The sequence below is a fragment of the Balaenoptera acutorostrata genome, chromosome 5 (genome assembly GCF_949987535.1).
Source record: "Balaenoptera acutorostrata chromosome 5, mBalAcu1.1, whole genome shotgun sequence".
NCBI lineage: Eukaryota > Metazoa > Chordata > Mammalia > Artiodactyla > Balaenopteridae > Balaenoptera > Balaenoptera acutorostrata.
Window position 1 is genome coordinate 8377667 of NC_080068.1, and position 26996 is coordinate 8404662.

The 26996-nt window shown below is 41.4% G+C and overlaps 1 protein-coding gene across 6 annotated transcripts in view; it reads right to left on the bottom strand.

Moving 5' to 3' along the window:
* Positions 1-26996, bottom strand: part of LOC103008269 (uncharacterized) — a 252917-nt gene that overhangs the window by 7548 nt on the left and 218373 nt on the right. The window contains exon 4 of one of the 6 annotated variants that reach the window (XR_009008292.1): positions 18063-18118. The exons of the other annotated variants lie outside the window; for them this stretch is intronic. The gene's annotated coding sequence lies outside the window, so the exon portion shown is untranslated. Of the gene's footprint in view, positions 1-18062; positions 18119-26996 lie in introns of those variants that run through there. 6 annotated transcript variants of the gene reach the window in all.

A 26996-nucleotide genomic window follows, 5' to 3' on the forward strand; every position in this document is an offset into this window, starting at 1 on the left:
TTCTGTGTTTCCTGAATTTGGAACACTGATATTTATTGTGTAAAAATTAAAAGTTACATTGAATACATTTGTGACTGTTCTTTCATTTCAGTTGTTCAGAAGACTTGATGACCAGGTATTGTAATAAGACAAAGCACATACACACATGTGCACACACACACATTCTCCAATACTTATGCATCTAAATCGGTGTATCTTCCAGTAGTTGGTTGTGCAAAGAAGGGAGCTGAGACCAAGGGGATCCAGCGTGCAGACCTCACCGAGGTGCCAGGGGAGGCTGCAGCAAGGTGAGGCACTGTCTTGGCTAGTTGGACATCAGCCCCTACTAGCTGTTTTATGGCTATTCCTTATCCCTTGGATAAAATCACTGTCTGATCTAAAATATACCTCACATGCCAATTTAAAGACCTCTCAAACCTTAGAGGTTATGTAGCTATTCCTGTGATTCTACCAAAAACGTTTGGACTTCCTTTCCTGAAAAAAACATCAAGAATAGTTTTCAAGAGACATACACACACAAAAATCACTTTACTTACTTTATAGTCACATTTTTTTAATCTCAAATCTGTACTACCCAGCTTGATCACTGACTTCACTCCTCCTTCTCTCAGTTACTCTCACTGCTTCTGAAATTATGAATGAAAATTTGCTGACAATGAGTTTATGAAAGGTATTTTACTAGCTTTTATAGATGCTCCAAAATAACAGTTCCAAAGAAATGTTTAATAATGACTATGCTATTGTAATGTTTACTCTATAGCCTATTAGAGAACAACTTTGGAAAAAATGTACTCAGACTGCTAATGGAAATAGTGAGAATTAAAGACAAGTCACAAGGCATCTTGTAAATAATTTGATCCAAATGATAAGAAAGTATAATTAGTGTCTGTAGCTGGCCTTTGCAGGTGACTCTCTGCCACAATGTCTTCTAAGTCACCAAGTTGCATATGGACCCAGAAGGCTTCACTGGATCTAAAATAAAGCAGCTATTCCTAAAACGTTTGCAAAAGTTCTAGTTCCTTGAGATGCTCTAATACTCTAAGTGTTGTGATATCATATAAAATTTGGAAACACTGCATATTATATTCTTTTGGAGAGGTACAATGCGTATAGGCATTTTTAAAGCTCTGAAAAGTACTCAATAAAGAAAATTTGTTACCTTTGTTTTACCAAGGTTTTTCATATTTATTTGGTAATGGATTCCTTAATTCAAGTAATGCCAATTAACTTCCCACAAAGCTAGGATTTTTGTATAACACACATTGGGAAACACTGGATCAAAATCTCCAATTTAAAAAATACAGGTTAAAACAGCTCTGTATAGGAGCCTGAGTAAATGTTTGCCTTTTCATCTCATACATCCCTTATCCTTATCGGTTTCATGTCATTCATAAAAGGCATAATAATCATTCCTCTTACTGACTTCTTTAAGCCACTGATATGCTTAGAGGATACCTGAAATGAGGTGGAGGGAAAGGTTTATGTTATGATCTGAAACTTATAGATTAAAAATAATTTCATTCCTGGCCTCTGGAGCCTGGGTTCCACTTAGTAAATTGCTCCCACAGGTCAGAATACTGAAAGGAAAAAAAAAGTAACTTTACAGTGGAGGAACCTAGCAAACACTGCCTTGGCCAAGTGGTCAAGGTCAGTATCACCAGGGATAAATCATGTTGATATCATGTACCCCTGGAATGATGTGATGAGGAGGGCACTTCATCTCTACACCACTGTTCCCCAAAATTCGTAATTCCAGTCTAATAGTGAGAAAGAAAGTCAGACAAACCCAAATTGAGAGACATTCTACAAAATGCCTGACAAATACTTCTCAAAACCGCCAAAGTCATCAAAAACAAGAGAAGACTGAGAAGCTGCCACCGACCAGAGAAGACCAAGGAGTCAGATGGCTAAATGTAATGTGCTGTCCTAGATGGCACCTGGGGACAGAGAAAAGGGTACTAGTGGGAAGACTAGTGAAATTCAAATGAAGTCTGGAGATTAATGAATAGTAATACACCAATGTGGGTTTCTTAGTTTTTACAAGTGGTTATGTAAGATGTTAAATAGGTAAACAGGGTGCACGACTGATGGGAACTCTCTGTACTTCTTTGCAACTTTCTTGTAAAGCTAAAATTATTCCAAATAAAATGTTTATTTAAAAGTAGTAACAATTGCATCTATAGTTTCTGAGTAAGTAAATCAGATCATATAGAAAGAGTATCCACAAGATACAAGCATGAGTCTAGATCCACACTGCCTAACTATTTTTTTAAATTGAAATATAGTTGATTTACAATGTTGTAGTAGTTTCAGGTGTACAGCAAATGGATTCAGTTATACATGCATATATATATATATTTTTCAGATTCTTTTCCCTTATAGGTTATTACAAAATATTGAGTATAGTCCCCTGTGCTATACAGTAGGTTCTTGTTGGTTATCTATTTTATATATAGTAGCTTGTTTGGGTTAATCCCAAACTCTTAATTTACCCCTCCCCCCATTCCCCTTTGGTAACCATAAGTTTGTTTTCTGTGTCTGTGGATCTATTTCTGTTTTGTATATAAGTTCATTTGTATCATTTTTTTTTAGATTCCACACATAAGTGATATCATATGATATTTGTATTTCTCTGTCTGGCTTACTTCACTCATTATGATAATATCTAGGTCTATCCAGGTTTCTGCAAATGGCATTATTTCATTCTTTTTATGGCTGAGTAATATTCCATTGTATACATACCACATCTTTTTTATCCATTCATCTGTCAATAAACACTTAGTTTGCTTCCATGACCTGGCTATTGGAAATAGTGCTGCAATGAACATTGGGGTGCATGCATCTTTTTGAATTATGTTTTTCTCTGGATATATGCCCAGGTGTGGGATTGCAGGATCATATGGTAGCTCTATTTTTAGTTTTTTAAGGAACCTCCATACTGTTCTCCATAGTGGCTGTATCAATTTACATTCCCACCAACAGTGTATTCCCACCAAAAGGGGGTTCCCTTTTCTCCACATCCTCTCCAGCATTTATTATTTATAGACATTTGATGATGGCCATTCTGACCAGTGTGTGGTGATACCTCATTGTAGTTTTGATTTGCATTTCTCTAATAATTAGCAATGTTGAGCATCTTCTCATGTGCCCCTTGGCCATCTGTATGTCTTCTTTGGATAAATGTCTATTTAGATCTTCTGCCCATTTTTTAATTGGGTTATTTGTTTTTTTGATATTGAGTTGTATGATCTGTTCATATATTTTGGAGATAATCCCTTCTTGGTAGCATCATTTGCAAATATTTTCTTCCATTCTGTAGGTTATCTTTTTGTTTTGTTTATGGTTTCCTTTGCTGTGCAAGATCTTTTAAGTTAACTTAGGTCCCATTTGTTTATTTTTGTTTTTATTTCCATTGCTTTAGGAGACAGATCCAAAAAGATACCATTGCATCAAAAAGAATAAAATACCTAGGAATAAACTTATCTAAGAGGCAAAAAGACCTGTACTCTGAAAGCTATAAGATGCTCACAAAGGAAATCAAAGCTGACGCAAACATATAGGAACATATACCACGTTCTTGGATTGGAAGAATCAATATTGTCAAAATGACTATACTACCTAAGGCAGTCTACAGATTCAGTGCAATTCCTATCAAATTACCAATGGCATATTTTCACATAACTAGAAGAAAAATATTTTAAATTTGTATGGAAATACAAAAGTCCCTGAATAGCCAAAGCAAAACAGAAAGAAAAACAGAGAAAGAAAAATGGGCCTGGAGGAATCAGGCACCCTGACTTCAGACTATACTGCAAAGCTACAGTAATAAAAGCAGTATGGTACTGGCACATAAACAGAAATATAGATCAATGGAACAGGAGAAAAAGCTCAGAAATAAACCCACGCGCCTATGTTCAATTAATCTACAACAAAGGAGGCAAGAATATACAATGGAGTAAAGCCAGTCTCTTCAATAAGTGGCGCTGGGAAAACTGGACAGCTACATGTAAAAGAATGAAATTGGAACACTCCCTAACACCATACACAAAAATAAACTCAAAATGGATTAAAAACCAGATACTATAAAACTCCTAGAGGAAAACATAGGCAGAACACTCTTTGACAGACTGCTTAATTTTAATCCCAGTTCTGCCACCTGCTAACTTCCTATGCAATGTCTAAATTTACTCATCTTTAAAAGTGAAAGAATAGAAATTGTGTTATTTGTTGTGAGGTGGATGGACATACATAGAGTCTGTCATACAGAGTGAAGTAAGTCAGAAACAGAAAAACAAATACCATATGCTAACACATATATATGGAATCTCAAAAAAAAAAAGGTTCTGAAGAACCTAGGGGCAGGAAAGGAATAAAGACACAGACGTAGAGAATGGACTTGAGGATACAGGGAAGGGGAAGGGTAAGCTGGGACGAAGTGAGAGAGTGGCATGGACATATATACACTACCAAATGTAAAAGAGATAGCTAGTGGGAAGCAGCTGCATAGCACAGGGAGATCAGCTAGGTGCTTTGTGACCACCTAGAGGGGTGAGATAGGGAGGGTGGGAGGGAGACGCAAGAGGGAGGGAATATGGGGATATATGTATATGTATAGCTGGTTCACTTTGTGATGCAGCAGAAACTAAATAATTTCTGTTAAGTAAAGAAATTATACTCCAATAAAGATGTTAAAAAAAGTAAAAGAATATCATACCTAATTCAGAAGGTTACTAAAGGAATAAAATTGTTAATCATGCAAACTGTTTAAAACAGTCTTTGCCAGCTATTAAACACTCTATTAGCTACAACTGTTACGGTTATTACTCATTAACACGAGTTAAAATAGCATAAGAACTCTAGTTGACAGTGAATAAAATATAAGTGATGTATTGACAAACCAACTAATATAAATTCTACTACATTAGTAATAATAATAAAGTGTATCAAAGGTGGAAAATGAAACCTCTGATTAATTAATTAGACCTTATTAAGGGTATTATACACGGTTCTAGGTGTTAAACTTTTAATCAGAGATTAGCAAACAGGTTTCTTGAGACAAAGACAATCAGAATATTAAAAACTGTGCTTATAAAGAGGCAGCTGGAAACCCTGAGAATGTTTAAACCTGGAAAATAGAAAACTCACCAGGATAGGATGTCTGCTTTAAATGTGAGACATTCTCATATTCAAATAGTTCACTATTTATGTTACAACTGTAAAATAAAACTTGGAGGGAAATTAAATAACTTGATCATACAACTGCTAGTACTTAGCAAGGAGGGGAAACATGGTTGATGCCACACACAAAGAATATAAAAATATTAACAGAACTTCCTCCTCAAGAATGTAACACTTGATTATAATAAATTCACACTTTGAGTGTGTCTGTAATATGCATCTTTTACATCTATTTATTTATGTCACTCATTAATGTACTAAGGTGTCTTGAAGGAGACAGTATACAAGATGTGTTTAAGTGGTGACTTCTTTAAAACTGAATTTCTTAAGCTCTGCCTTTACTTAAAACAGAGCAATAAATGTTACATGCTTTAAAACCCTAAGGTATATTTTAAAGTAGGTAAGATTACATGAGGAAAAGAGATTTGAAAATGCTTTCACATTTCTTTTTCCACGTTATAACCTCATATTTTTTCTTAATGTTACACCCAGCATGGTGCCTGACTCTACTCGATGTTAAATAAATATGTTCCAAGAAGATTTGCAACATTAGATACCATCTGTAGCACGTGGATGCAAATAACTTAAATTCCCCTCTAGAAATGGGAATACATCATATAATGATTAGAGATACAGGAAAGAGTAAACCTAGAGTTCATCTGTATTTATTATGCATAATTAAACCAAGAGGTGTTATTGAAGACTATCATCCTGCCTCTAAAATAGTCAGTTAATTTTGATAGTAGGTCCCCAATTATCTTATTCAGTTCAGCATCGCTTTCTCCCTCAAACCAGAATCCTTTCCATGAATTTAAGCCCATTCATTAGCGGTAGACACCTTTTAGTTTTAGAAATAACACCTGCCAACCCACCATCAAAGCAGAGTTCGTAGGTATTAGGTCCTCTATACTGTGCAAAGGGAAGAAAGGAAGTGTTTTAACATGTTGAGAGAAAGGTAGCAATTAAAATAATAGAGCACTCATGGAGAACTTCTAAGAGGCACTGTGATCCTTACACCAAAATGTTTTCGTCCGAATAAGGAGAGGAAGAAGGAAAGGAAGGAGGGAGGGGCAGGGGGAAGAGCTAAGTTACTTGAAAAGGTAGAAAAGAGACAATGGCTCCCTTTTTGTCGTTTAGATAACCAAATTTTCCTAAATCTTACTCCAAAATACCTGAAATTTAAAAGTTTATCCAAACAAGGCATTAAAAGTCAAATAAAAGTTGAAAGTGAGGTTAAGGAGATAGAAGTAATTTGAATTTTACAAAGAATACAGACTCTAAAAAGAAGAAATGAAACTCACATTGAAGAACACTTAGAAAATGAATGAGGTGACAGAGGATCCCTAGGTGAGACCAGACATCAGGACTCCCCTCAAGAGATGATCGATGGGGCAGAAACAACCTCTAGAAGTGAACAGTAATCCTGATCAAAAAGACAAATGTCTTACTGCATCTTCCTCTGTCTCCTTCCTGCCCCCACCTATATTCTGTGGAAATTCAGTTATGGGTTTCCAAACTCTCATAACCCCAGCCTTTATCCTGGAAATTCCACTCCACTCCCTGACTCCCCGGCCCTCGCTGAGACTGGCTTTGCCCAGAGGCTCAATATCCCCTGCAGCCCTTTCACGCAGACACTGCTCTTTTCCCAATTCCACAGAATCTGAAGGTGAAGTCACAACCTTATCCAAACCAGACTGCTGCTTCAAGTCCCCTCGTCCTTCATTCTCCCTCCCTCCTCATTCTCTTGTTTATTTGAAGCTTGGCCACTGTTCCTGTTCCCTTGTCACCACTTTTCCTTGCTGTTTTCTGTTGAACTCCAGGTCACTACTGCATACGCATTTAAGACTTTGAAGTCTTTCCGTTGTCCTGGATGACTGAATATTTGAGTAGATGACTTGCCCAACGACTGGCTTCTAAGTTCTTCAACAGATTTAAGTGACCTCCTTCACCCCACATCAGCAAATCACCCCCAAAACCACATGGAGCTTGCTTTTCTCTTTCATCACTTTAAATATGTCCTGCCATTCCCTTCTAGCTTGTAGAGTTTCTGCTGAAAGATCAGCTTTTAACATTATGGTGTTTCCCTTGTAAGTTATTTGTTGCTTTTCCCTTGCTGCCTTTAATATTTTTTCTTTGTATTTAATTTTTGATAGTTTGATTAATATGTGGCTTTGCATGTTTCTCCTTGGATTTATCCTGTATGGGACTCTCTGCACTTCCTGGACTTGCTTGACTAGTTCCTTACCCTTATTGGGGCAGTTTTCAACTATAATCTCTTCAAATATTTTCTGCATTCCTTTCTTTTTCTCTTCCTCTTCTGGGACCCCTATAATTCAAATGTTGGTGCGTTTAATGTTGTCCCAGAGGTCTCTGAGACTGCCCTCAGTTCTTTTCTTTCTTTTTTCTTTATTCTGCTCTGTGGTAGTTATTTCCACTATTTTATCTTCCAGGTCACTTATCCATTCTTCTGCCTCAGTTATTCTGCTATTGAGTCCTTCTAGAACGTTTTTAATTTCATTTATTGTGTTGTTCATCATTGTTTGTTTGCTCTTTAGTTCTTTTAGGTCCTTGTTAAACGTTTCTTGTGTTTTCTCCATTCTATTTCCAAGATTTTGGCTCATCTTTACTATCATTATTCTGAATTCTTTTTCATGTAGACTGCCTATTTCCTCTTCATTTTTTTGGTCTGGTGGGTTTTTACCTTGCTCCTTCATCTGCTGCATATTTCTCTGTGTTCTCATTTTGTTTAACTTAATGTGTTTAAAGTCTCCTTTTGCAGGCTGCAGGTTTGTAGTTCCCGTTATTTTTGGTGTCTGCACCCAGTGGGTGAGGTTGCTTCAGTGGCCTGCGTAGGCTTCCTGCTGGAGGGGACTGGTGATTGTGTTTTGGTGGGTTGGGCTGTATTTTGTCCTTCTGGTGGGCAGGGCTGCATCTGGTGGTGTGTTTTGGGGTGTCTGTGAACTTAGTATGACTTTAGGCAGCCTCTCTGCTAGTGGGTGGGGTTGTGTTCCTGTCTTGCTAGGTGTTTGGCATGGGGTGTCCAGCCCTGGAGCTTGCTGGACATTGGGTGGAGCTGCGTCTTAGTGTTGAGACAGAGATCTCTGGGAGAGCTCTCGCTGATTGATATTACCGGGAGGTTTCTGGTGGTCCAATGTCCTGGACTCGGCCCTCCCACCTCGGAGGCTCAGGACTGATACCCAGCTGGAGCACCAAGACCCGGCCAGCCACACAGCTCAGAAGAAAAGGAAGAGAGAAGAAAAACAAAAACAAAAACAAAAAAATGAACAGACAGAACCCTAGGATAAATGGTAAAAACAAACTTATACAGACAAAATCACACAAAGAAGCATATACAAACACACTCACAAAGAGAGAAAGAGGAAAAAAAAAATATATATGTAAAATAAAGGAAGAGAGCAACCGAACCAATAAACAAATCCAGGAATGATAATAAACACTAAATACTAAACTAAGATAAACATAAAACTAGAAAGAAATTAGACGCAGAAAGCAAACCTCAAGTCTACAGTTGCTCCCAAAGTCCAACGCCTCCATTTTGGGAACATTTGTCATCTATTCAGGTATTCTTCAGATGCAGTGTTTATCAAGTTGATTGTGGGGATTTAATCTGCTTCTCCTGAGGCTGCACAGAGAAAGTCCCCTTTCTTTTCTTTTTTCACACAGCTCCTGTGGTTCAACTTTGGTTTTGGCCCCGCCTCTGCGTGTAGGCTGCCCTCAGGAGTCTGCTATCCACCCAGACAGGAGGGGGTGACAGCAGTGGCTGACTAGGGCTCTCTTGCTCACTCAGGCTGGGGGGAGGGAGGTGTACAGTAGTCATAATTGGAATGCAGGATGAACCTGATGCAGCAGAGGCCGGCGTGACGTTACAACAGTCTGAGGTGCCCTGTGTGCTCTCCCAGAGAACTTGTCCCTGGATCACAGGACCCTGGCAGTGGCGGGCTGCACAGGCTCCCGGGGGAGGGTGGATAGTGACCTGTGCTCGCACACAGGATTCTTGGTGGCAGTGGCAGCAGCCTTAGTGTTTCATGCCCGTCTCTGGGGTCCGAGATGATAGCTGTGGCTTGCGCCTGTCTCTGGAGCTCGTTTAGACAGTGTTCTGCCTTATGTGGGCACACGGAGCAGGAAGCCCCTCTCCTTGTGTACCTCAAAACAAAGGTCTCTTGCCTCTCCAGCAGGTCCATAGTTTTTCCCCGATTCCCTCCCGGCTAGCTGTGGTGCACTAGCCCCCTTCAGGCTGTGTTCACGCAGACAGCCCCAGTCCTCTCCCTGGGATCTGACCTCTGAAGCCCAAGCCTCAGCTCCCAGCCCTTACCCAGCCTAGCGGGTGAGCAGACAAGCCCCTCAGGCTGGTGAGTGCTGGTTGGAACTGATCCTCTGTTCAGAAATCTCTCTGCTTTGCTCTCTGCACCCCTGTGGCTGCGCTCTCCTCCGTGGTTCCAAAGCTTCCCCCCAGCCAACCCCCCATCTCCGCCCGCGAAGGGGCTCCTAGTGCGTGGACACCTTTCCTCCTTCACAGCTCCCTCCCAGAGGTACAGGTGCCGTCCCTATTCTTTTGTCTCTGTTTTTTCTTCTTTCTTTTGCCCTACCCAGGTATGTGGAGATTTTCTTGACTTTTGGGAAGTCAGAGGTCTTCTGCCAGCATTCAGGAGGTGTTCTGTAGGAGTTGTTCCACATGCAGGTGTATTTCTGATGTATTTATGGGGAGGAAGGTGATCTCTATGTCTTACTCTTCTGCCATCTTGAAGGTCTCCTCAAGGTTGGACTCTGCTTAGAAATGAGCTTTAAAGGAATTCGTCTTCAAACCACAAGGCCACCTGATGATCCAGAACTCTGAATGCGTGGTAGCCCATTGTCAGAGTCTCATTACAGAGTATTGAATAGAGTTCCCTGTGCTATACAGTAGGTTCTTATTAGTTATCTATTATATATATATAGTAGTGTGTATATGTCAATCCCAATCTCCCAAATTTTCCCTCCCCCCCTTTCCCCCTTGGTAACCGTAAGTTTGTTTTCTACATTTGTGACTCAATTTCTGTTTGGTAAGTAGGTTCATTTGTACCATTTTCTTAGATTCCACATGTAAGTGATAGCATATGATATTTGTCTTTCTCTGGCTTACTTCACTCAGTATGACAATCTCTACTTCCCTCCATGTCACTGCAAATGGCATTATTTCATTCTTTTTTATGGGTGAGTAATATTCCATTGTATATATGTACCACATCTTCTTTATCGATTCCTCCTAAATGTCAACGAACATTTAGGTTGCTTCCATATCTTGGCTATTGAATAGTGCTGCAATGAGCACTATTTACACTGGGGTGCATGTATCCTTTTGAATTATGGTTTTCTCCAGATATATGCCCAGGAATGCGATTGCTGGAAGCTTTTGCACAACAAAGGAAACCATCAACAAAATGAAAAGAAAACCCACAGAATGGGAGAAAATATTTGCAAATGAAGCCACTGACAAGGTATTAATCTCCAAAATATACAAACAGCTCAATATCAAAAAAAAAACAACCCAATCAAAAATGGGTGGAAGATCTAAATAGGCATTTCTCCAAAGAAGACATACAGATGGCCAAGAGGCACATGAAAAGCTGCTCAGCATCACTAATTATTAGAGAAATGCAAATCAGAACTACGATGAGGTATCACCTCCCACTGGTCAAAATGGCCATCATCAAAAAATCTACAAATAATACATGCTGGAGAGGGTGTGGAGAAAAGGGAACCCTCCTACACTGCTGGTGGGAATGTAAATTGGTGCAGCCACTATGGAGAACAGTATGAAGATTCCTTAAAAAGCCAATATTTTTTAATAACTGTAAATGGAGTGTACCATTTAAAGTTTGTATAAAAACTTTTAAATGTTTTAAAAATTTAAAAAAAAAACTGAAAACAAAATCAACTTCTGCCTCAGTTCTTTAACGTTATCTTATTACTCTTTGGTCTCTGATACTTTTTCTCCTTTCTGTCCTCACTCTAATCTGCTCTGCATGAAATTCTACAGCCTGTGATAAGATCCTGGTCACACAGGTGTGTTCATTTTGTAAGGATTCTTCCTGCTATCCTTCTATGGTACTTGCACCTTTCCATCTGCACTATAGACTTCAATAGAGTTTACTTTTAAATCCTTAGCCCACAATTTCAGCCACTTCCTTGCCAAATGCTCTTTCTCCATTGTTCTTCTGTCCTTTCCTTGTGTAAAGCCTCATCTCTGAATCCAGCCCTCGCCCTCCCTGCACCTGTCACCAGGCTGTTCTGCACAGCTCGGAAAGAACCGCAAGGCAGCATAGAAAGTGCCACTGGAAGTCTGGGGTTCTTACCTTCTTGCCTCCGAATCTAAAGACACAGCATCTGCAGCCACCTTTTCCTCTTCCTTTAGTTACAATGGAAGAAATTCATTGTTTTACTAGGGTCAGTCTCTTCCCATGTGCTCAGATCCCATCCTTGCCTAGCTCCTTAGGGACCTCAGGACATTGCAGATTTCCCTTCTGCCCTCTGTCTTTGACCTCCCTCTTTCTCCTGGCTCCGTCTCATCAGTATTCAGCATTCAGGCATGCTCTTCTCTTCCTGCTTATTTTACAAAAATCTCCCTTGTCTATGCTATACTCACTCAATTCATTCATTCCATAAATATTTATTAAGCAACTAAGATACACCAGACACCAGTGACCCAAACAGACAAAACCCCTATCCTCATGGAGCTTATATCCCAGTAAAGGCAGACAGATGGATACATGAATAAGCAAACCATCCTGTAGACTTCAGAGAATAGCATTATGGAGAAAAATAAAGTTGGAGCAGGAGAAGGGGAATGGTAGGAGGGAGCAGGGGTTTAAGTAGGGTGCTCAAAGGGGGCCCCCAGAAATGAAGCGAAGTCCTGAAGGAGATGAGGAGTTTGCCTATAGAGACGGGGATGAGCATTCCAGGTGGAGGCAGCCCTCCTCCTCTGAGTCTTCTTTATGTGCTTCCTTCCGCGCTCATGATTTATCTGTTGTCTAAATGATCAGAGTCTCAAATGTGCACTTCCAGCCCCTGACTTCTTTGCTGACTTCAGACCACACTCCTGCCTTCTCAGCTTGGATGGCTTCTCCCTGTATTAGTCTCTCTTGATGTCATAGCAAATTTCCACAAACTGGGTGGCTTAAAACAACAGAAATTTATTCTCTCTTAGTTCTGGAAGCAGGAAATCCAAAATCAAGGTTCAGCAGGGCTGCCCTACTATTCTTTGTCTCTTTTAGTTTCTGGTGACTCTGGGTGTTCCCTGGCTTGTGGTAGCCTCCTCACCCGGCCCCACCCCGGTCCCCGCCTCTTCACCCGGCCCCACCCCGGTCCCCACCTCCTCACCCGGCCCCACCCCATTCCCCACCTCCTCACCCGGCCCCACTCCTGTCCCCACCTCCTCACCCGGCCCCACCCCCGTCCCCGCCTCCTCACCCGGCCCCACTCCTGTCCCCGCCTCCTCACCCGGCCCCACCCCGGTCCCCGCCTCCTCACCCGGCCCCACCCCGGTCCCCGCCTCCTCACCCGGCCCCACACCATTCCCCGCCTCCTCACCCGGCCCCACCCCCGTCCCCGCCTCCTAACCCGGCCCCACCCCGGTCCCTGCCTCTTCACCCGGCCCCACCCCGGTCCCCACCTCCTCACCCGGCCCCACACCATTCCCCGCCTCCTCACCCGGTCTCACCCCATTCCCCGCCTCCTCACTCGGCCCCACCCCCGTCCCCGCCTCCTAACCCGGCCCCACCCCCATCCCCGCCTCCTAACCCGGCCCCACCCCGGTCCCCACCTCCTCACCCGGCCCCACCCCAGTCCCCGCCTCCTCACCCGGCCCCACCCCGGTCCCCGCCTCCTCACCCGGCCCCACCCCGGTCCCCGCCTCCTCACTCGGCCCCACCCCCGTCCCCGCCTCCTAACCCGGCCCCACCCCGGTCCCCGCCTCTTCACCCGGCCCCACCCCGGTCCCCGCCTCCTCACCCGGCCCCACACCATTCCCCGCCTCCTCACTCGGCCCCACCCCCGTCCCCGCCTCCTAACGCGGCCCCACCCCGGTCCCCGCCTCCTCACCCGGCCCCACCCCCGTCCCCACCTCCTCACCCGGCCCCACCCCCGTCCCCGCCTCCTCACCCGGCCCCACCCCCGTCCCCGCCTCCTCACCCGGCCCCACCCCCGTCCCCGCCTCCTCACCCGGCCCCACCCCCGTCCCCGCCTCCTCACTCAGCCTGAGTTTAACCTCTGCCATCTCCTCTGTTTCTGTCTTCTTTCAGTCTTATAAGAACCCTTGTCACTGGAGCTAGACTCCATCTGGATAATTCCATATGACACCACCTCGAGATCCTTAATTTAATTACATCCGCAAAGACCCACTTTCTAAATAAGGTCAATTCACAGGTTCCAGGGAGAAGGACGTAGATATGTTTTGGGTAGGGGGACACCATGCAACCCACTACACTCATACTTAAGATGTACTACTTTGTTCAAGACTAAACATCGGAGCTCTCCCTCCCCCACCCCTCCTCTCAGTCGGCTCCTCCTCCAGCGTTCTGACAGCAAATGGCTCCATCAGCCACCGAGCTGTTCAAGCCAGACCTGCCATCGCTGATGTTTCCCTTACCCCCTCGCAATTAAGTAACCTTCCTCTCTCCCCTCTCTCCCTCCCTCTCCCTTTCCTTTTCTCTCCCTTTCTCTCTTCACTGCCACTATCTTATCCTATTTGACCATCGCATTTTATCTTGTCTTCCTGCTTCCAAATTTGCTCCTATTCTAAATCATCCTTCTCAATTCCAAGCCTGAGGGGTCCTGTTAACATCTGACATGATCTTGCCTCTTTTCGTGGTTTCTTCAGGACACATCTCATAGGCTTACAAGACACCCACCCCCAAGCTCTGGAGCCATCTACTTTTCCAGAATGACTGCTTAGTACTCCCCGCCTCATGTGTTCTCCAAATCTTCAAACCTGCTATTCCTAATGGAATAATGTTGTATCTGCATTTATATGAATCTTGGAAACAGAAACACTCTTTCCCATCCCTCTCCACCACCAATCGTCTCCTACCTATTTTCAAATTTCTCCATGAAGCTTTCCCTGACCTATCAAATACTTAGTAATGATAACAGTAGGTGACTTGCACTTCTATTAGTATAGCACGTTATCATTTATTGTTGCTATTAAGTGTTAATTGCCTTTCTCATCAGGTGAATCATGAACATGGGGTAAGCAGGGACCATGTCCATTTTGCTTCTCACTGTGACCTCAGTGCCTAGCTCAATGCCGGCATATCGTAAAATCATAAACAATGAATGAATGGGCAAATGAATGAATGAGTGGTGAAGTGGGACCAGCTGAGAGATGGGTTCAGGGTAGGTTGCTTACTCTGGAATACAACTAGATCACTCAGCATCATCAGAAAAAAATCCTACCCACCATTTTGTTCTTCCATAGCCCTGTAGAAAAAGTGGAATGAAACAACTAATCATTTCTTATCTAAAGGTCATAACCTTGGAGTCTTGAAACACACATTTGCTCAAAACTTCATAAACCCACATAAGCCTTTTCCTCACAGCAATGCTGACATTCAGTCTTCAAGAACATAAAACTCTGTTTGCCATTAATTGAAGAGATCTATACTTCCAAATTGTACTTCCCCTATGGAATGTGATCTTCTGTAAGGGCCTACAGATTATCGGGCTCCCCCCACCCTCTTTTAACAGATACTGAAGACAGCTTTGAGGCAGAGTCACCAGCGCTGGATCAGACAGTATCCCCCGTGGCAGTGCCTGAACAAGGGCTCTTAGCTCTCAAATCAGGGGCTTCCCAGCCTGGCTGCTTCCCATTTGAGGATGTGAAAAACAAAACAAAACAGGTTTGCCTACCACGTAACGACACGGCAAATCACATAACTTTTTGAGTGTCATTAAAGACTTTTCTCATAGGATTCAGAGCAGCAAAGAAAACTAGTATTTATAGAGCCCCTGCCAGCTGCCCACCACTTTGATAAGAGCATTTTGTGGACTGTTTCACTTAATCTTTCCAAGAGTCCTGTGAGTCAAATAGTATTATTATTCCCATATTACAGGTGAGGAGCTAAGAAAGAAGTTCAGGGAATATAGTAGCTTCCCACAGTCATATACACTGTGAAGGCACAGTCTCCATTAGAATCCAACTCTGTCTCAAAGTAAAGCACTCCCATCTCCTGAGCTAGAAATTCTTTTTAAAAAGCTGTCCACAGCTGCTTATGGGCCCTGAGGGTCTCTTCTGCTGCGCCACTCATTGGTCCAAAAGTTTAAGGCCTTTCATCAAAAGAGGGATTTTACTTTCACATGTTACTCGGGGATAGGGATTTCATGAGTCAAGTGTATTAAAATTTGGTATTTTAAATTAAAGTTCACAGAAAACATGAATTCAACGTTCCACTAACATGAATTCAACGTTCCACTCCAGAAACAAGGAGGATGGACGCTATTGCCCCAAGGCCCTTCATGTACAGCACACAGAACAGTGCAAGTTTCCGCTAGCCCACGTTCGTGGTTCCTGACACATCATCAGAGCAGCTTTCTTCCATGGGGCCATGGGGCCCAGTTGCTGCTATTTTCCTTTTTCACTTATAAACTCATAATCATCACTGGATTTTTAGCAACACAGCTTAGAGTACATCAGCTCTGGAGTGGACCACTGCTTGCTGGGGTTTCCTCTGGCTCTGTTTCTCACAGAATTAAAGGAAGGACATGTCAGGCACTTAGAATAGGGGATGGAACGTAGTGGTTTCTTAATAAAAATGATCATATTTCACCTTAGTTTTGTTAAGATTATTTGGTTAAGTCGATAGTGGGTAGGAATGTATATTTGTGCAAATAACTGGAACTTAAGACCTGTATTTTTTAGTCATCCGTTACACCACTGTTAAAACAGATCATTTTGTATTCTTCTCAAAATTTGCTGATTAGTGCGGTCTGTGAATTTGCCCTAGTTAATAATTTATCACATATTACCAAATGGAGTGTAAACTATTGTCATTTTATAGAGAATTGGTTTATAAAAGTTAAATGCATGAACCCAGATCATCATAAATATAAATAATGAGTGATTCATATATGTTGGTACCAACAGGCTTTATTTGGTTCTCTTCTGGGTCTTTTTTTGCAACCCATTTTTCTTTCCCCTGGAAAGTGACAGTCAGTGATTTTGGGGGCTCATAGAGAATTTTGCCCATAATAAGCGGAAGACAATCAAACAAGTCTGTGAACTAAAACAACTACTCTATCACTACAAACCACCAAAATTATCACACGCTGACTTGTATTATAGTTATCTTCCCATACACGCTGTAACTGGTCAACAAGATGATGGGCCCCATGGGGTGGGGACCATGCACGGATTACACTGATTAGTGCCCGTGTGTTGTGGAGATTCTCAGTAAGAAGCAAGGTGGATGGCTGCAGCTACTCCCCCGAGATGGGCATATCCTTTACTCATACTCTGGGAGATATGAAAACAATTTTCTTTGTGACTAGGTTTTGCGTAGGAAATTGCTGGGATTGGAACACCGCTATAGACTTAGACACACACCATGTTTGAGCTATTTTTCTGATAACCACAGTGGTATTGGAAAATTAACTATGAATTCATAAGTAGTCTTCTAATACAGGAAGTTTTAAAAAATTTTTATCGGAGTATAGTTGATTTACAGTGTTGTGTTAGTTTCAGGTGTACAGCAAAGTGAATCAGTTATACATATACATATATCCACTCTTTTTCAGATTCTTTTCCCATATAGGGCATGACAGAGTACTGAGTAGAGTTCCCTGTGCTATACAGTAGGTCCTTATTAGTTTACTATTTCATATATGCACACTAATACAGGAATTTAATAAGACTTTTTAAATGACTGAGGCTGGGAGTTAAGGTCACAGAGAAGATGAGGGCCTGACAGGTTCTAACCCCTGCTTTTTACTAACCTAATACAGATGCTAACATCGATTGGCAGGAGTTCCTCCATTGGTGGGAATTGACTTAAGTCACTCGAGAGCTTTATTTTAATGATGATTGACAGCTCGGTGTCTCTCTAGCAAGAAGTTTTCCTGCTCTGACATTCAAAAATCTATGTCTGTGTCACAAGCTCCAAGAAAATGTGCCAGATGGTGAAGACCAGCAGGGAATTGAAGGCTGCTAAGGGCAGCTCTGCCCATTATTAAGTGACATTTTTAAATTGCAGGGTGTGGGGAAAACACCTGCAAAAGATCAAGTCTATTTATTACATAAGAATATGAAATAACTATTTGACTTTCTTTTATACAAAACATAGTTATGTTTGATAAGAACACATACTGAGTACAGGTAGGACCAAAGCTAAGTAATTGCCTCATTGTAAAAGAAGACAATGAAGAACAAAGAAAGAACAGAAAACATTATCCTTTATGTTGATATTTCTTTTCACTACAGTGTGTAGGATCATATCCTCCCAAAGTTTAAGGTGTATTTACATGTATCTACATGAGACGGGGGAGAGTAACAGGAAAGATGGAGCACTGAGTGGAAGAAGTAATTCTTTTCATACAATATGAATTATGTGTTTCCAGATGCATTTTTTACCTGTTGCAAATACCTGGAATTTTTGTTTATTCTACGTCCATGAGAGTTATTATAACTGCCATTGAAAAAATTCAGTTTAATTCAACAAATATCTGTTGGACCCTATATAAAGCTCTACAGGGGACACAGAGAGGGGTAAGGGAGGTTAATTTGTCAAAGGGTTTGTGAGGAGGTGAGAAATGTTTAAGAGCAATCATACCACAAGGAAGAGGGAGGGGTCACTGGAGCCTGGCTGCAGGGGTGCTGATTGCTGGCTGGCCTTTCGCCTATGCTCTAAGTGCGGGCAGGTTATGTGTCCTGGTGGTGGCCCCCTGCCTCCATCTGGAAAACGGGGGAAACAGGAAAGTGTGTATCACAGGTTTTGTGTGAGGATTAAACGAGTGAACACATGCAAGTTCTTAATACTGGCACATTAGAAACAATCCATGTTAGCTGTCACTATGATTAGTGATACTCAATTTAAATGTTATGAGATATCAAAGGAAAGAGATACTGAATTCCATTTAGAGGATAAAAAAATGCTTGGGGAAAGAAAACGTAGCATTTGGAGTGGGTCTTAGACAAATGGGCATGATTTTGAGAATGAGGCGAGGGCACGGTGTAAAGAAGAGCTTCAAGTGGGAACAGCAAAGCATCACTGAGTCATAGAAGGCAGGTCCTGGACAGGAGAAAGGGCCTGAGTCTGAGAGGCTCGCAAGTGCTGATGGGAGAATCCGCGTGTCAGGTCTGGAGGGTGGGCGACTGCCAAGGCATTCCAACCACAGATACCGACGAGAGGCGAGAAAACTCAGGGCATCTTCCAGACAGAGAGAGAAGGCAATGGATAGTGGATTTGTCTTGGGAGAAGTGGAAACTTGGATTTGAATAACCTGAGAGTCAGATGTCAGTAAGATATCCACATAGGCAGTTGGAAATGTTTCAAGCTGACCCATTTAGAAGTCTAAACACCATAATGTGGTCAGGAACAACTTGTAGGCATGTAGTTTTTGTTTCTAAAACGCTTTGGAAACTGAAATGCTAGTCTATTAAATAACTTTCCTGTAATCACATAATTCATCACTTATAAGAGTGAAACCATAATTCATGATTTCTGATTTATTTTTTTAATCTAGCTTTAGAGATTCCCTTCATAAAAGTAAAGTAAATAATGTTCACCAGTACTGCCAAAAAATGTGATTTCCAACCAGAGTGTCACCATAGATGGAGTTCCTGGATACCTGAGTCTCGCTCTCTTTCCACTAAGTGATGCTCTGTGGTGCTTTTACTTTGGGAGAGGCACCGTCTGAAGGGAAGATGCATGTAGCTGACCTGCCTGAGTTTTAATCCAGACTTCTGACTCCACAATTACTATCAGGCAACAATAAATATAGCCCCCTTGGCTTTTTAAGAAGAAACGGGTGTGAAGAAAATAAATTGCCACATTAAATCATACATCAAATCATTAGACCAGGGGCTTCCCTGGTGGTGCAGTGGTTGAGAATCTGCCTGCCGATGCAGGGGACAGGGGTTCGAGCCCTGGTCTGGGAAGATCCCACATGCCGCAGAGCAACTAGGCCCGTGAGCCACAACTACTGAGCCTGCGCGTCTGGAGCCTGTGCTCCGCAACAAGAGAGGCCGCGATGGTGAGAGGCCCGCGCACCGCGATGAAGAGTGGCCCCCGCTTGCCGCAACTAGAGAAAGCCTTCGCACAGAAACGAAGACCCAACACAACCATAAAATAATAAATAAAATAAATAAATAAAGGGAAAAAGATGGTTCAATTAAAAAAAAAAAATCATTAGACCAAGGCACTGTGTGACTTTGTGCAAGATACCAAAACAGAAAGTAACATTGTTTCCTTGTCTGGAAAATGGAGATAATAATAGTGTCCCCTTCAAAGCGTGGTTGTGAGGATTAAATGAGATAATCCACGTAAAGATTGAGTACAGTGCCTGGAAATAAATATGCCCAGCTATTTCGACCTGCTATTTTGGTTTGATGCCAGCTGACTAGGATATATGTGGCATGGAAAATTGTCACCAGAGGGGACCACAAGCTAACTGATTACACACTAAAAGGAAACAAAAGTGAATAAAACTGCTGCAGAAATGTAGGGAAATGTATTTCTTAGTTCAGACATTGGTGTGTTTCTACATTGCATGTGCGGTATTATAAGCAATCAAATCAAGTGTTCTTGTTTTCTTTTCAGAAAAATAAAAGTATTTTATAAATGCAAATAATGTCTTTCTGATCTAAAAGTTTTGTGAGGTTAGATGATTCTATGTTGAGAGCATGTTTGTGTACTATTGTGACTAAGATTTATATAGGTTATTTTCCACCTGAAAAATAAATTTGAAATATAAATTGTCCTCCAAGTCAGTTGCAGGTTTTGAAGCCATTTTGTATGGCCAGATTCCTCCCTCTCCCAAATTGTAAGCAACCAGCAACATCATTTTGCAATGCAGTGACCTACTTCATTCAAATCACCCTACATCACTTTGATTTTTGAATAAATATAACGGTAGAATTCTAGTTTTCATCAATTTTATAGCAGTGTCTTAGAATTAACCCTCAGTTTTGCATCGTTTAAATTTGAGTCTTAGTACTGTTACAAATATACCTTCAACTAAGATTTCTCTCTCATACAATAGCACTGCTAGTGTTTTTGATCTACATAAAGTGAAGAAGAGAAATGACAGAGAATTAAGCAGCTGAAAATACCCCTAATTTAGCGATAATGCAAATAATGGTGCTATTTAATCACACTAGGATTCTATCTTACTTCTGTCTTACTTTGGCTACAGGAATCAATATTATCAATGAGTTTCCCATTCTATATTCTCTCACACATTATTTTCATTGTAAAGCAATGCTTAGCACAATTTCTCTTTCTTTTTACAGGTAGGAAGTAGAGGACGATATCTAAGCAACTTATTGTATTTGATAGTATTTTTTCTTCTCATCCTCCTGTTATTATGAATTTTTGTAATTAAACTTTTTATTTCGAGATAATTTAGATTCACGTAAATTGTAAGAAGTAATGGAGAGACCCCACGTAACCTTTACCCCACTTTCCCCAACAGCAGCATCGTGAAAAATCACCACACGGTAATTGCAACCAGGATGTTGATGTCTATGCAATCAAGATACAACATTCCACCTCCACAAGGACCCTTCTTCCCTCCCTCCGCCATCCTCTCCTAAACTTCTAGCAGTTTGTTCTCCATTTATACAGTTTTGCCATTTCAAAATGTTACATAAATGGAATCACATAGTATGTGACTTTGGTAATTGCTTTTCTTCACTCAATATAGTTCCTGGAGATTCACCCAAGTTGTGTGTATCAGTAGTCTGTTCCTTTTTATTGCTGAGTAGTATTTCGTGGTGTGGGTATATGACATTTGTTTAACTCTTCACCTGCTGGAAGATATCTTGGTTGTTTCTAGTTATTGGTTTTAAATTCTAAGTTCACATTTGTAAAGCTTCTACTGTATAATGCTATCCTCTACTGCTTCCACGGCCCCCCAGGGCTTTAGATCACCATGTTCCACAAATGGAGTGTCTTCTATACTTTTCAAACATGTGGTTTTTCTCATTTAATAGCATCTCTCTTGACTTACATCCTATTGGACTATCCTTTTGCATCCCTGTGGGTGTTATTTTAATGTATCCAAATCAGAAGTAAGGATGTTCATATTGCCCGTTGCAGCTTGGCCTAGACTTGGAGAGCAGGGGGGGAATCATGACCACAGACACCATCCAAAGGAAGGCTCAGCTGGTCCCACAGAGAGGCCTCTGTGTCCTGTCTCCTCCTCCTCCTAAGTGCACTTTTCATGCTTTAGTCCTAGATGCAAAGATAGTATCACTCAATTATAACTCCAAGGCCTCCCATTTTGCCAAAGAGGACACAGATATTGGTTGTGATTCACCAATGGAAAAAGCAGAAAGAATACTATCCATGCTTATCCCAGAGACAAAAACAGTAAAAGAAATGAGCAGTGGTTTCTTGTGCTGGACCAAAGATTTCCCAAATGTTTCCATTCAATAAACATTCACGGAGTGGCCAAATGCCCTGCTGAATATCACGGGTGTGGGGTATACAACACCAAGATGACATAGTTCTCTAACCTGACCAAAGGGAACGCAAATGGAAAGAGCAGATGCGAATAATGATCTTACTGGCCAGTGACGGAATGTCAACAAATGCATTGTCTGAGGGCCTGCGAACACCCCTCCGCCTTTAAAAGAGAGCTCCTCAGCCAGTGTCACCTCGGGGGGAGGGGACATATATAAAATTATCACTATTCATAACTGCTCTCTGAGAAGTTATAAACTCATCAGGGAGAATATTCCTTAGTTAGGATATATATAAGTATCTAATAGGTGATATTTGCAAGGTATTACAAAAATGCTCTCTTTAACCTTTCTTAAACAAAGTTCAAAACCATTGAATACGAATTCTGTGTAAGTCCTGATAGTGACTTATTTCATTTAGAAAATATTGAAATGGTCACATGATCTTTCTTAGTTTCAGTCTTTTCAAATTACATTGATTCATTATTATTCAGTTGGTTTAAATACAAATGGACAACTCTGATGATTGCAGTACCTGATTCATCCTGAATCAAGTAGTTTGGCTGATCTGTATGCATTTAATGATTGCAATATCCAATCAGGAGGCTGCAATACGCTTAACCTAACACTGAGCTGAGTCTCTGTGTTGGGTCTCTTGAATGTTGTGGAGAAACACACCCTGGGGAAGAACAAAGAAAAACCACTAACTGGAAATATTTTCCCACAAGATTTTTTATGTCTTTTTATTTTATTTTATTTTATTTATGTCTTGAATATATGATGATTATTAAAACTGCTTCTTGGAGATTTTTAACATCCTCTTCCCCCATGGCTTTTAAATGATCCATTAGTTGGGGAAGAAAGTGGGGAAAGAATAATAGTCTTCTAACTCCATTTGTCTGAAGAAGAAATCCATCCTCTGCATGACTGCGTAATGATGGAACATTATCAAGCCCACTCTTTAATGGGCCATAACAAAATAAAATACTCAGAGGGCTCATGAGCATAAGATCCAGCAGAAAATCACAGCTACCTGCTCTGAGCACCATTAAAGCAAATGAGAAAATAGCCTGTTTTTGGAGGAATTAATTTGTGTGATAGACAGCCAACCAGAATTCTTCTGGCAGGGTTATCTTTTCTTTAAACATCTAGTTATTGCTTTGGGCACAGAGAACATATTTGCATGCAGCAGTCATTTAGCAACAGAGTCAAAAAACAAAGAGTAAGGCTCAGAGATACTGTCTACTCTCACATATCCAGGTTGCAACTAAACAAAACACAATTCAGGTACAAATATAGAATTTTCAAACCACATTCGAGAGGACCATTGTCGTTCTTACAAAATTGTAGCAGCTTGCAGAACCTTTGTTACTTCACATTGATGGGCAAGCTAATTTTTTTTCTTTTCTGTTATAGATCATGGCATTCTTAACAGATATCAGACTTCCAACTGCATTTTTTAATCTGACTGTGTCCAAAGCACCTTGTTTTTATTGTCTCATTTGCCTCTAATAATAATCAACCTGCAGTGCTTACTGGGTAACTTCCATGGTCAGCGCGGTGCTAAGGGAAATAGGAAAACAGAGGAAGCTCAGGCAGGATACAATTAAACACCAAGCATGTGGTAGAGAAAGTTTTCTAGAAAGCAGAGGTGCATGAAAGCTTCACAGGGCAGGTGGGGACTTGAGCTTGACCTTGAAGTTCAGGTAGAACAAACACCATGAGGAAGATGGAAGGCTTTCTAGCACAAGGGAAGACACAGAGGTGAGAATGTACATGTCTGTGTGCTAACGAAGTTATGCCCATAGCCAATATAGTGCCTGCCACTCAATAAGCATCAGAGGACTGTTAAATGGTTATAAGTATGTAGATAATATTGCTATAGGGATGGCCCTGGATCTCACAGTCTTCTGAAGCCACTCAGAATTCTTTTTTTTTTTTTTTTAACTTTTCAGCACTGCTTTTTTTTTTTCTCATTAAAAATTTTGGAACGGTTCAAACATACAGCAAACTATACGGAATAAAATAGACACTCATGTACCCTTCACCCAGAAGAAATATGTGTTAACATTTCTCCTTTACATGTCTCACGCAGAATTCTTTAACATGAAGCAGTAAGCAAGGAAGGGCACCACTATCAACGTCCACTGTTCTGCAGCTTAAATAGGTCAATTCACCCCCAAGAGTGGCAGTGGTATTGCTGCAACGTGGCACAGCAAGAATCTTAATTCTCATTGCAAGAATTTTCCACTGGATAGTCCAGACAGAGCTGGGGAAGGGGCAGGTCTGGAAGTAGGGTTGGGGGACCTTCAGCTCATCTGCTTTTTCCAGCCCTTGTCTTGACTCTAAGCACCTTTAGCAGGTGTACCGTGATGTAGCATCGCTGTATCAAAATCAGTGTATCTAAGAGAGCTCCGCCTTGAGCTTTGGCTGAACTGGAGCTATTCTTTCCAAACCAACCTCTCCATTTAAGAATAAGATTAGTGGGCTTCCCTGGTGGTGCAGTGGTTGGGAATCTGCCTGCCAATGCAGGGGACACGGGTTTGATCCTTGGTCCGGGAAGATCCCACATGCCGCGGAGCAACTAAGCCCGTGCGCCACAACTCCTGAGCTTGCGCTCTGGAGCCCACGAGCCACAACTACTGAAGCCTGCACGCCTAGAGCCCGTGCTCCGCAATGGGAGAAGACACCGCAATGAGAAGCCCGCGCACCGCAAAGAAGAGTGGCCCCCGCTCGCTGCAACTGGAGAAAGCCTGCGCACAGCAACGAAGACCCAACTCAGCCAAAATTAAATAAATAAATATTTTTTTTAAAAGAATAAGATTAGTTAAAGAACTATGAGCAAAGTTTGGTGAGAGTGCTATCATTTTCATCTTCCTGGATACTAGGTGATGCTCAAATTCCAGGCCCAGCCAGCTGGCGTGGGAGCATTGCTCATTCGGCATCTCAGAGCCTTGGACCTTCTCTGCATTTCTGTTGTTCTCTCTCACCTTTAAATGGTACCCACAGAGGATCGAAATGTGCTTTTTAGCATTTATTGGATATATTGGCTAAAGGCTTATGTTTCTGCTCCTTGATTTTAGAACAAATGGTTAATGAATGTGCTTGTGTGTGCACGTGTGTGTTCAAACAGCTTTCTCTAAAATGTGAGCCAGAAATGAAATAGCTTCATTTCATTTATCTGTAGCTCTCAGTTATGTCATTACAGGTGCACCCATAGCTCTCCAAGAGGGCCATGATCTCTCAGATAGTTTTCAATTTCTCTACTATATTTAAATCTTATTTAAATACATGGTAAATATTATGTATATGGAAATATAACAATTCCACTTGGCTTCTGCAAAAGGCATCCACCAGAGGAATGATGTCACATACGGTCTGCCATCTTCCCCATTTCTTCTCCCTTTTCCTCTCACTCTTCATGACCAGAACCACTTCTCTATAGGTTTATTAGGAGAAAAAAAAAAAGGACACAGTGTGTCCTTTATACCTTCTTTCCCACCTGTACTTATCAGCATGAGCCAAATTTATTGTTTGTATAATTCTAGTACCAAGGGACAGGATAATTTCATCAGAATGGACTATAGTTTATTGCTCCATCCCCCAGGACCTGATCTAGGCTGCAAAGTTTCTAACAAACTGTTATCTGAAGGACTGGCAAGAATGTAGGATTAAAAAGCCCTTTAAAACCTCACTGGAAAAACCAAAAGCATCCCTGGTGACAAATATAGGAGAAGAGAAATACGTTTTTATTTCACATTTAAATGCTTCAAGGTAGCATTACAGAATGATATATTCTTCCCAAATGTCAATATGACATTGAGGTGTGGCATACATTGTAGCATGTATTCTGTCACACTTCAGACATTTTTAGGATTATCACTGAGATGGGAGGGATATACATAGATAAAGAGACGGCGAGAGAAGAGCAGATAGATAGTCCCTCACCGAAGATGTGATAAGTCAACCTGAATAGAAGCACTTACCTGAAAACCGGCCAGAAGGCATGTTTGTGGGAGAGACTTCTCATCATCATGTCCTTGACCCACCCACGCCACTTCTTACCTTGAAATCTCATCACCCACACAGTAAACATTTTCTAATATGCTTCCTCCTCTACATTCCTGCCTAGGAGGGCCCAACCTGTGAAGGCTCTGCTCTTTTGGTGTTGATTTTCCGTAATTCAATTTTTGTCTTGGCAAGTATTATCTGCAGGTTTTTTTTTTTTAAACCAACTGAATACTCAGTGGTGGGAAGCCATCCAGAAACAGAACACAGCAGGCACCAGCACGAGAGCCGAGTACGCCTAAAATGAGTGAATTCAACCACTGGGGGGCGCTATTGCGGCATTTTACAATTGCCATTAAGAGTGGGAAATAGGCGACACCAGCTCAGCTGCCATGGCAAATGAAAAAAATTACCTCCACGGTTTACCAAGTTTCTGTTATATCTCCAGATCGGTCATATCAATTATACCAAATACACATGAAAACTAGTATTGCCTATATAGAGAGTACTTCAAGTTAGCTCTCCCAAATTGGTACGGTGTAAATGTGGGTGGAACCAGCAGGAGACTCCTTGTCTATAATACATTTTCATAGCTTTAAACCTTCTCACTGTGTACAAGATGTTGTATATATTTAAATGCAGGATTATTTAGAAGTGACTTTCTTTTTCATTTTTAAATATTCCTACTCTTTCTAAACAAGACATGGGTTGGTAACTTAATATAAGAATAGTGACAGAGACTGTGTCTTATTCACACTGATACCCCCAGCCTGGCTCTGTGCCCGGCATTCAGTATAGTTTACTGAGCAAAAACATAAATGAATGAATTCATGAATAGGTGAGTGAATGAAAGCTAATGAAGGAAATCACTTGGAAGTTAGTACAAAAAATTAGAGAAGATGTACTCTAATGAAAAGCTCTCTCTCTGTAATAATTTTAACACATTAAAGTCATGGCCTATAAATGGGAATCCTTGCTGCAAAAATAGTTTTATTTATATAATTCCATAAATGTTTCTTTCAAAAAACGACGGCAGAAACATCACAAGATGGGGAAGTTTGTACAATCGCTGCGACAATCTATAGTTAATTAAGATACTTAGCCAAGATTAAAAAATATAATCATTAGGGCAAGGAGA